Source organism: Bidens hawaiensis, unplaced genomic scaffold (assembly GCF_021521415.1).
Source record: "Bidens hawaiensis isolate Kalapana, Puna unplaced genomic scaffold, B.hawaiensis_p1.1 tig00003237_1, whole genome shotgun sequence".
In the NCBI taxonomy this organism is placed as follows: Eukaryota; Viridiplantae; Streptophyta; class Magnoliopsida; order Asterales; family Asteraceae; genus Bidens; species Bidens hawaiensis.
The window spans coordinates 197,146-209,514 of record NW_027491176.1 but is presented as its reverse complement, the minus strand read 5'-3'; the positions used below and the strand labels follow the sequence as shown (position 1 = coordinate 209,514).

At 35.1% G+C, this 12,369-nt stretch overlaps 1 pseudogene across 1 annotated transcript in view; it reads right to left on the bottom strand.

Annotated features, from left to right (window-relative positions):
* LOC143622609 (AP2-like ethylene-responsive transcription factor AIL5) overlaps positions 1–12,369 on the bottom strand; it is a 51,419-nt pseudogene that overhangs the window by 26,085 nt on the left and 12,965 nt on the right. Inside the window, exons 3-6 of the transcript XR_013151754.1 lie at positions 6,522–6,530; positions 5,345–5,433; positions 5,090–5,185; positions 4,611–4,662 (exon numbers count right to left, since the gene is read on the bottom strand). The product of XR_013151754.1 is annotated as an AP2-like ethylene-responsive transcription factor AIL5 (transcript). The remainder of the gene's footprint in view (positions 1–4,610; positions 4,663–5,089; positions 5,186–5,344; positions 5,434–6,521; positions 6,531–12,369) is intronic.

The window sequence follows — 12,369 nt, the reverse complement described above, 5'->3', positions numbered from 1 at the left end:
CGAAATGGTCCAAGAAGCCACCGATGTCATTAATCAAATCCGTAAAAATCTCCTAGCCGCTAGAAATCGTCAAAAGAGTTACGCCGACAAACGACGAAAACCGATCAAATTTAATGTTGACGATCTTGTCCTTCTAAAAGTATCTCCTTGAAAGGGGGTAGTCCGTTTTGGAAAGAAGGGTAAACTAGTTCCTCGTTTCGTTGGTCCTTTTAAAATTCTTGAACGTGTTGGGAAAGTAGCGTATCGACTCGAACTACCGCAAGAACTTGCCGGTGTTCATCCGACATTTCATGTTTCGAATCTCAAAAAGTGTTTGGCCGAGGGTAATCTCCATATAACTCTCGATGAAGTTCATGTGGATGAGTCTATGATTATGGTTGAACGACCCGTCGAGATTATGGATCGCAACGAGAAGCAAACCAAGCGTAGTCGAATTTGGTTAGTAAAAGTACGATGGGAATCACGGCGTGGCGCAGAGTTTACTTGGGAACGAGAAGATGCAATGAAAGAGAAGTATCCACATTTGTTTGCATCGTCGTCTTCATCTTAATTTCGGGACGAAATTTCCTAAATTAGTAGATACTGTGACATTCTTCAATTTCGGGTCCGAATAGTATTCGTTTTGTAAACTTTTATTATGTAAACCGACCCGTTTCATAAAACGACACTCTGGAAATAATCAAAATGATGAATTTTATGTTACGATATTGTTTTACACTTGTTGGATCTTGAAAACATTCAATTTGGTCTTTAAAACGCTTAAAAATCACTTAAAACGAACTACGGGGACCAAAACTGCCATTTTTGAAAAATCAGGAAATAACCCCTTCACAGGGCGCGAAGGGGGACCCCTATTCTGGTCACGGGGCGCGAAGGCAGGTCTGCAGCTGCAGGTTTTTTGGTTATTTTTATGCATACATGTGACTAAAACACCCCATTTTCATTCAAGACCCTTTATGCTTGACCATTTCAACTTACCCTATATATACACCACCCTTTCCATCCATTAATCTCTGCTACAACTCCAAATTTCTCTCTCAAATTCAAAGATCTTAAGGTTATTTTCATTGTGTTCTTGAAGGTTTGACTTCTAAAAGTCAAACTGAGTTTTATCTTTAATTCTAACTTGTTCATCTTACATTACTAACTCTTGAATATGGCGGTACAACATATATATAATACACACCCCTTGTTACCTATGTTAGTTACTTCACCGACTCCGGTTGGTTAAGTTTCAAATGTCATAAGGCAAGGCTTAATGGAGGACTTCGAGTTCTTGATATATATATATACACACACATAACTTATTTATACATATTATTTATGCCTAACTTCTGCTCATTTTAGTTTGTTAGTCACATTTACAAGTCTTGGGTATGTGGAGACCATCTATGAACTCATTGTGAGATGGAAACCGAACCAAACCGAACTTATGTTAAAAAGACTTGATGTTGACTTTGTAGTTGTAGAACTTAAATATTTTCATTTGTACATTTTTATACAAGATCTATGATATATGGGTATGTAGAATCCATCTATGTACTTGTTGTGAGATGGAAACCGAACCAATACGATTTTTACTCGCTTAAGACACAAAAGTGTGTTTTTAGCTATCAAGACTTGTATATTTCTTTAAAAATAGTTTACAAACTGATTTTAATCATTTTCTTAAGTACTCGGAAATGTTGGATCCAACCTGGTCTCATAACATAGTTGGACCGACAAAACCGAACACTCGCTTAACGTACGTTGTTAGTTCTAAAACAATAGATCTACATACTTGGTTAAGTGTTATCATGTTTTAATGAGTTATCTCATAATAATTAATATTTTGGAAAGTTGACTTTGGGTTTGACCATTCGTCAAGACCCGAACCAACAACCCGAACACTCGTTAAAGACCCGTTTTTAGTATCTTTGTCCCAAAGAAACTTGCATTTAGCATTTTTCTCACCTTATTACCTAACTTGGGTTAGGTAAATATTGAGGTTAGATACTTTAACCCGGTTTCGAGCAAACTAACATTTTTAAAGGGTTATTATTATAAATTTTTAAATAGTTACATTTTAAACCATGAACTTTAATTGTTTACTTTTTGCAACAATTATTTTATTTAAAGATCTTCAAGACAACCTTTCTAAATCCAAGACTTTCTTTTATTTAGGCTTCATACGTTAACCTCGTCGTTCCGGAAAATCTTCAAATAATCAATAGTTAAGAGCAGCATATCTGGCCAATTCAACCAACCCGCACCGTACATAGTGAACTATGCAGCCCAAAGTGTTTTTCAAAATATGGCCGATCGAATCAGATTATGGACATCCTGTAAGTCCCCCCGGGGCGTCGGCGATCGATACGAGATCCGCACGAGGTCTAGGAGTGCGGAATCCTCCTAGACTCGTTTATGGTGTACAGACGAATAACACAAACACGTACACGATCAAATACACAAACAAATACTAGAACGGGATAAACAAATCTGCAGATTCATATATAAAATAATCACGTTACATACCGTAACAAAAACAGAAAACACGACTGACCCGAGGTGAGCTCTACCTCGGGTCGTCTCACACGACTCTAGTCTCTTACTCTCTCTCAATAAACAAGCTGCTCAAACACACACTGATTTCTAGATTAATCTAAAACTAAACAAGACACAACTATATATAGACAAAACATTCACGGGCCTGGGCTTCAGTAGGCGAAGTTGTACATAACTTCGCCTATGGCGAAGTTGTGATAACTTCGCCTAAGGCAGAAGTTGTTACAACTTCGCCGTTGGCGAAGTTGTTCTAACTTCGCCTAAGGCGAAGTTGTGCTAACTTCGCCTGTGGCGTTCCGCTGGTCTGAATTGCATAGCGACGGTCACAAAATGCACCAACAGTCTCCCCTTTGACCGTTGCTCTCAATTCTAACAAACACAAAAGATCATCTGTTACAAAACATGCACCAACAGACTCCCTCTTAACTGATGATCTTCTGTTTGCTCATCAACCAGCCGTGTCTGAAACTGTCCTGTAGCTTCACAAATCTACCAATCACCCAGCGTCTTCCATATCAGATCTCCCCTTCAGTGTAAGCATCTCCGACTATAACGATTGAGGTCTTTGAAATGCATGCATCCTCGTGCCAATAGATCATCTCAACCAATCACGTGAGTCCATCTGACTTCACCAACACATGAAGTTGGGCTTCCTCCACAACTTCACCAACTCGTCGGCATACGATAAGGTTTAATCTTCAACTACTCAACATCAAGTGATCAGTTTCATCACAAAACCACCTTGACAGAATCTAACACATGACCATTAATTAATCTGAAGCATCTTCAATCACCAGGGATAACGATCAGGAACATAAACACTTTAATTCCCGGTTAAATCCAACTTGTTCCAGAATCTTCACTCTAATAAATATGCATCACGTTTCAGGATCCAATTCTCGAACGCCTTGAAAATAACATAAATAATATGCTCTGACCGCAATCCAGTAATGACGAAAAACCTTCAGTTCAATTTGACTTTCTTCGGTTGGTCACCACGAACAACAACAATTTCCTTTCCCACAAACACCCGAATATGTGTCAATATCCAGTTTCAAACAATATCCCATTCACAACCTCAACTCCAAATCAGAGTTGACACGTATTTGTTCACACGTAAAACCAAAAGATAACAAGATAACTCGTTGACGGAACAACATCTTCGGTCTCACAATAATCGTGTACACCCGGCCATACAGACGAAAACTCCAATTTTTTTTTTTTTTTTTTTTTTTAACTTCACCTGGCTGCTAACTTCGCCTGGCCATAACTTCGCCGAGAAGTCAACTTCGCCTGTTCATAACTTCGCCTGACCTTATATCTTCGCTGAAACCCTACGAACAGTGACGGCAACTTCGCCTGATGAACAATAACTTCGCCTGAAGAACTGTTCGGCCAGAAACGCACAGAAACGTGCCAAAAACACCAAAACGCAGATCTCGAACCATAGCGTAAGAGCCTAAGGCTCTGATACCACTTGTAAGTCCCCCCGGGGCGTCCCCGATCGATACGAGATCCGCACGAGGTCTAGGAGTGCGGAATCCTCCTAGACTCGTTTATGGTGTACAGACGAATAACACAAACACGTACACGATCAAATACACAAACAAATACTATAACGGGATAAACAAATCTGCAGATTCATATATAAAATAATCACGTTACATACCGTAACAAAAACAGAAAACACGACTGACCCGAGGTGAGCTCTACCTCGGGTCGTCTCACACGACTCTAGTCTCTTACTCTCTCTCAATAAACAAGCTGCTCAAACACACACTGATTTCTAGATTAATCTAAAACTAAACAAGACACAACTATATATAGACAAAACATTCACGGGCCTGGGCTTCAGTAGGCGAAGTTGTACATAACTTCGCCTATGGCGAAGTTGTGATAACTTCGCCTAAGGCAGAAGTTGTTACAACTTCGCCGTTGGCGAAGTTGTTCTAACTTCGCCTAAGGCGAAGTTGTGCTAACTTCGCCTGTGGCGTTCCGCTGGTCTGAATTGCATAGCGACGGTCACAAAATGCACCAACACATCCCTAATAATAATAACCAATAACCAACATGTTACCTTGTGACACCTCTATAAATCGAGGCTCCTCTAGAAAACCACTGCTTTTCCTACGAATTTAATGGCGATAGATAGATGCCTTCGATCTCCCGAGTTTCATTTAAGGAGAGAACAGAAAAGGAGGATAATTAAAAGAGAAAAGAAAGAGAGGAGGAGGAAAATGTGTCACTTTATTTCGTGTTCTCGAGTTTAATGAAAATGGAAGGAAAGGGAAAGAAAATGTAGGAGTTAATAGACAATTAATGATACAAACACATTTTCTCTCTTAATCTCTTCAATTTGGAAAGATGATTATACATTTAAATTTTCTAGTCTTTTCTCTCCCTTCCCCTCCCCTCCCATCCTTAAAAAATCTCTGGAACATGATTCCTTCACCTTTTCTTCTCATTTCCTTCCCTTCTTCTCTTTAAATAAGACTCGGGAACACAACGTTAGTGTGTGATCCCACTAACTTCTCTAAGTCAAAACCCAAAACAACCCATAATTATACCTTCTAAGTGAAGCAACAAACTCTTGCCTAGTCATATTCTTCATGACTTGAAGCTCTTTCTCATAGTTGCAAACCTAAATTAACCAAAATATATATAATATCTAATCCGACTATGTATATGAAGACTGTGCTCAAGGATGGTTTGAAATTTTAGCGAGCCAATTTCGAGTAACTGATAAGAGACTCAACTTGTTAATTTACACCCTAAACATAATTAGCACAAACGCTCCTACCGGAAAGTTTGTTGTGGTGATCGGACCCCAGTACTTAAGAGCTGCAAGATCATAAGCTCGAGCTGCTTTGTCTTCCTTATCATATCCACCTGGTAATTTAACATCCTAAATAATTAATGTCTAACAACAAAAACATTAAATTTAATTTTAATGCGAAAAAAATACTCGAAAAAGGAATCAGAAGATCTAGGTGCACGTTATCTTGAGACACTTTTTGACCATTTGAACAATGGATGTTGCTAAACGTACCCCTCCCATCCATTTTTACTAAACATACTCCCTCCTTCAAATTTACATTAATACAATTTATACCTTTTTGTTGTTTTTTTGTCATTTTGTTATCTTTTATTATCATTATTATTTTTATAAAAGCATTTGTTTTCTATTTTTATTTAACAATTTTTTTCTATTTACCATTTTATGTGTATTTAAAGCCTTTAATAAAAATATATTTTTTCTTACTTAGAAAAATGTTTTTTTTCTTATATGAAAAACGTTGTTTTTCTTTTTTAAAAAATATTTTTTTCTATACCTGTTTTAATATTTTTGAAGGGCGTTTTTTTTAATTTAAGAGATAGATTGCATTTTTTTATAAAAAATAATATTATATTTTATAAATAAAAAGGTTAAATAACATACAACTTGGTAAAAAAAAGTTAACTCTTTTCTCAGGTAACATTAATTTCATGTATCCAAACCTAAAAAATAAAATCAAATTGTTTTGAATACATTTTAAAAAAAATTAAAAAAATAAAAAATAAATAAAAAACTAGCTAGAGAAAACATGCAATACTTTTTAATACATGTAAAAAAAAGAAACAAACTTTTGATAAGATCTTAAAGAAATAAAATAATAAAATCAATAACAAAAATATATAAAAACTGTAAAACAAAAATAAAAATTTGATAGTTTTTTATTTGTAATTTTAAGAGAATTATAAAATAAAATAAGATGGACAAACATGTCAATTACAATTGTTAAGGGGAAATGAAAGTTCAGGGGGAGTGTATGGATAGCAAGGGAGGGGGGTACGTTTAGCCTTACCCTTGAACAATACACCAAGATAAATTCAGTATCAATATTTAATAATTAAACAACTTGATTGATTAAATAATATAAAATGATCTGTCATATTCATGCACTAAAAGAGATAAAAGTAGAAGATAGAAAACTCACCCAAGTATACTGAAGATTATTCAAGCATTCAAGCGGTACATGCAAAAATAAACAAAGAAAGAAGATTATCAAGACTAGCAAAATGCCCACGCAATGTGGCGGGATATGCACGTAAAAACTGCATCGAACGCGTAGCCTCCTTGCAATGGTATGCTTGTAACACAACATTGGACTCTTAACCGGTGTTGGTAAGCGTGTCACATAATGCGTGTACGTGCGCAATTTGGTAACGGTACGCCCCATAACGAGTGTGGGGAGGTTTTTGAGGATATGGATTAAGAAGTCCAGAGTGGAAGATATTGGAAATCAACTCGACACCATTCTTACCCGAAACCTATTCTAACCTGACCTCTTTCAATATGAACCATCCGGACCTGAATAGAATCAAATTAACCTTTTTTTATCGACCCATTTCGACCATAACCCGTTATGACCATGACCCGAACCTGCATGATCCGACCCGTTTTCGGTCATAACCAGCTATCATAAAACATGTTATTTTTCAAAATTTAAAGAAATATAGCAATACCATACTCAAATTAAAAAGAATAAAATACTCGTTTTTATGGTAAAATGTTTTTAAAAAAATATTAACATATGAAAAAGTTATGTCGTTTAAATATCGTGGGGGTAGTTGATTTAAAATAAAGGCCTAATATGTAACTATTTATCAAATTAACAAAAACTTGATTTAAGGTGAATGGCCATATATGTAAATACTTTTAACCAACTAATGTTAACCGTAAATAGTGTAACCAAATGACCACATTACCCTTAAGATCAATATATTTTATGTAATGTAGATTGTACCAAAGCAATTAAAGTTGTACCTTTTAAATTAAATTTTAAAAGATCTCTTGGATTTGCTTTATATATATATATATAGTTCTTAGAAAATCTGCCACGAAAATGCGCATGTTAGCATAAACCGGTATACATGTCTCGGTATATCTAAAGTAGGCCGCGAACGCCGGTTGTTTAATGAAACCAGAAAATCTGACCCGTTGATGGGTTCGTTGTTTTCCTAGGGATTAGAATCTTTTACAAAAAAATAAAATAAAATAAAAGACAGAATTACAAATATTGTCCTTTATGTTTGTACCAAATTTCATTTGTTATCCTTTATCTTCAAAATTGATATGATTTGTCCTTTACGTTTCTAAATGTTACACCGTTTGTCCTTTAACCCTAACTCAGTTAGTTTTTTCTGTTAAGTCATGTCATGTGCAAGGCACATGAGGATACATTCGTAATTTTACCTATCTAATTACAAATGTATTTTAACTTGAAAAAAATAAATAAAACATATTTTAACAAATCCACTCAAAAAAATTTTAATAGATATAAAACAAAAAATAATAATGATAAAAAAAAGTCTCTCTTTACCTCACCCACCAGACACCAACCCACCTTCTTCTTTCCTCATTCACCATCGTTAACCACTACTCAATCACCACCATCAATTCCTCCAGCCACCACCAGCCCACACTACCCTCTTCTTCCCTTGCACCACCATTAACCACTCCGCCGTCAATCTAACACACACAGACCCTAACTACCACCGCCTGCAACCTTTTGATGGCCATTTCCAATTATATGTTTGCCTAAACAACAGTTTCTCACTCGTAGCCACCGTCTTACCCTCCATATCCACGTATCCTCCCTGCATTTCCGCCACCGTCTTCCACCTCCACCCATCTCCATTACCGGAAACCACCACCACATCTTGTCCTTCATAAGATCTGTCTTCGAAACCAAAATTACGGTTGCTATCAGCAAGGGGCGTTGATTGTAAGCCCGAATTGGTCCTCCATTATATAACTGCAAGTTACGGCGGGGCTGCTGTTATAAAAGAAATACACTCTGATTAGGTTTTTGGCAACGATTTTTAGGGTTCAATTATGGCCCTAGCGGCGCCGGTGGGTTTCTGGCAGCGGATACGGATGTTGCAGTGGTTGTAAAGGGTTTATGAGTGAGAGAGAAGAGTTTTTGATTGTTGTGGAGGTGGGAGACAGTGTCATCGGTGGAAAGGGAAGACGGTGTCTACGGTGTAACAACTTGGTTTTTCCGTATACTATATTTGTAACCCGACCAGCTTTAGTATTCGGATAAATTCTTTTTTTAAAACAATAAATTATCACGTTTATCGAGTAATCACTATTTTATTATTATTTGTTTATTATATTTTTTTTATTATCAAAATACAACTATCAATTATATACAAATTTCACCTTTAACAATACTTTAATCACATTTCGCATCCAACTCCATAGTTAAAGGACCTCTTTGTAAATATGTTATAACTATATGATAATATCCATTAAACTCGGATCCTTAACCCGTAACCCGTTTCCATCTTCCAAACCCGAGACTCGTATATCATTCTTGGACCACAATTCTCGCGTCAAACTTGGAAATTATTTAAGATTCTTGATCTACATACCATACGCGGCCTAACCGACAGCGCGAATTAAGAAACAATATCGTTTATTGTATGCAATGATCGTTTAATTAAACCGCGTAAGAACAATTTGGGTTTTGGGGCCTAGTAATCGATATAATGCAATTAATCTTTCTTACACCACATCACCACCGTCGCAACTCATAAACCTAACACTAATTTCATTTATGCAGTCTGTTATGAACTATACAGACGCAGTATTGAGCCGTCAGATTAGTTCGCCGTTCACCATCGTTTAACTCGCGTTTCTGGTAATTGTTTGCTTTTTTTTTAATCGATTATAACCTTGTTTCAATAACCCTAACACTAATTGGATAAACAACAACTGGTTTAATCGAATTGCAAAATCTAGGTTTTATGTATATTTGGGGTTAATCTGGTCTACTGTTCTTTTTAAACTATATATCTGGTATAATAAACAACTGACACCCTAGCGCGGATGGCTAGGGTGTGTGAGTTCAACTCTTTGAACCGGCCAGGGGCGCGGGTTCGCGCCCCTGGACGCGGTTTGGTCTTTTAATTTTGTTTCTTTTGTTTTAAATGTGTTAATGATATTATAAATTGTTATAAATAATATTTAATATAAAATAAACGTTATTTTACTAAACCGACCTCATTATGGTAGCGTGTCTTAGCAATTAATCTCGCGTACTAGTTTTCGTATATATATATATAAATTATACATAATATATATGCACCATTCTTTAAACAAAAATTTGTAACAATCGTATTTTAAACGTATTAATCATATTTATAAAAATTAGATTTTCATTAAATAGAATGATAAATATATATTTTAAGCGGTTGTCTTAATTAATTAATATATTACAAGTTATATTTATATATGTACGCAATTATAATTGTATTATATTTAATTTAAATATTATTTAAATAATCATATAATTATTCTAACTCGTACTTATTTATATTTAAGCTAATATAATAATGTTGTCGCAATATCAGTCATATTAGAAAGGCATCGAGAATTAATAAACTTTCGAATCCCAAACATAATCAATTCCCATCAAATATTAATTTATTAAAATCATGTTACATCCTCATAATTAATCTTATTACCATTATTAAACTAGGAATCCTTGACGGTATATCCTGAATGGTTCACCTCTCTCACATCATCACTTATATTTCGTTCATCCGATCAGGTGAGTAATCACTCCCCTATTTTACTTGTTTTCAAATGTTTTGGGAACACTTGCGTACCATTTATCAGATTATTTATCTTATTATTTCTCAAACGCAAACTGTGATCTTTGTGTTGTGTATCAATTGAATGATTGTCTGTTACTTGCTATTTGCTTACTTGCTTACTTGAATCGCATTCGGAGAGGTCCAACATAATCTCATTATAGTATGATCATACGACCGTCGTAGTGGCCGGAGCCCGATCGCATTGGCAATGGTTTCACCGACACCTCATTTTTGGTAACCAATGCCCATTCGCATGGCAACGGTTTAGCCCTTTCTTTATGGTTGATTGTTTATGTATGTGCTATGGTTTAATTGTTTATACTCACAGATAACAGTTTTGCCTATTTTTATTCACTTATATCATTATATATTATTACCACTTTTGTTTGTGTCAAAACTGGTGATCTACTCACTCAACATGTGTTGTTGACAAATATATATTTTGTACGCATTTGCAGGTTATGGATTTGGATTGCTTATCGAACTGTTGCTCACGTAGAGATGACTTTAGGACAATAAACATATACAAGAATAGTTGGTTTTGTATTTGTATTTTTCTTCATTTTTGTTGTATTTAAATGTTGCTCGATAATCAATAAATTAATTAGATATTGTCGCTTTATAATTTCATGATAGTACCTTGAGAGCTGTGGCAATCAGCTCACGCCCCGGCATTTCCGCCTTAGGTTGGGGTGTTACAGATTGGTATCAGAGCCGAAGGTTTAAGATAGGTCGTTAGTGGTGCCTTAGTAACATGCTTAGGAACCCCATACGTGCTTATTTGTTTACCTGATGTGTTCTATTTGATTGTTTACAACTTACATAATTACTTGTTAGATTAAATACTTATTTAATTGCTTAGTTAATTGTTTACTTTATTGTCATGCACACACAACTCCGAAGCTATGCTTCACTCTCAAAATATTTTATTGCTCCGAGACTATGTCTTATTCTCAAAATATATTTTATAACTCTAGGCTGCCTCAACCTCAGAATTTTTCTATTTAAATTTATTAAATTGACTTTTATTGTTGGAAACTTTCTTGAGAATTTCTTAGATTTGTATTTGCTCTTTTTTTTTGTTTAGAACTAGGGAGTGTGACAAAAATCCCCGCCATTGTGGGAATTGTCAGGCGACCGACACTTTAAGTGTTTAACGTAACCGGCTAAACGGTTACACCCTTTTATTGTGTTTTATTATTTTTAAAATGTCTAGTAGGGTGTAAAACCCATCGGACGCCATGGACACGCCGACTGTACATTTGCACAATTTGTTTTATTTGCGATATTTTGTTGGAACATTATCATGGTGATACACTAGATGTTTCAACTACTTATGCTTGAGTTCGTTTATTCGTTATTTAGTTTGGTCGGTCAAATCGCCATGTAACGCTCATGGGCCGACAAACTTAATTGATTCGTTAATGCGTTAATTGAGTTGGGTCTTTCAAATTGCCATGTAACGCTCATGGGAGGCCAACTCACTCATTTGTTTTGTTTTTTGTATGCTAATAAGTTGGGGAAATAAAATGCCATGGAAAGCTCATGGGAAACCCCGAAGAACATTCGTTAATTGTTTTATTTGTTCAATTTTATACGAAACAATTTATGATTTGATTTAACTATTCAATTATCCAATTATTCTATTATTAAATTATTCAATTCCTTATTTACTAAATCATTTTTATTGATTCGATCTACCCATACACTCAACACATTTTTATTCCCTGATCGGATACAAATTCTTTGTTTATCTGGATTCGGTTATCACGAGCCAAACAAAACAATTTACACTCATTGAAATCGGTTTCACCTATTCATCTTATCACATTATTATAATATCAATACTTCAATTAATTTAAATATTATCGCACAATTTAAGAATCAAATGGCTTTCTTATACTCATGGTATCACATGTATAACTTATTAAACATATTTCAAACATTCAACCTCAAATTCTAATTTGTTAAAAACATATTAAACTTTGATAAAACTTATTCACTCATCAATTAACTCATTGATTTTCAAATTGTATTCTAACTTATCCTTAAGTTATGAATAAACATCAGCATAACACATTTAAGTTTCGTTTTACGCAATAACTCATCTGAAATCTACACTACTATCCAATCTTTCCATTAAATCACATCTTTATTAATCATATATTGTTTTCTCAA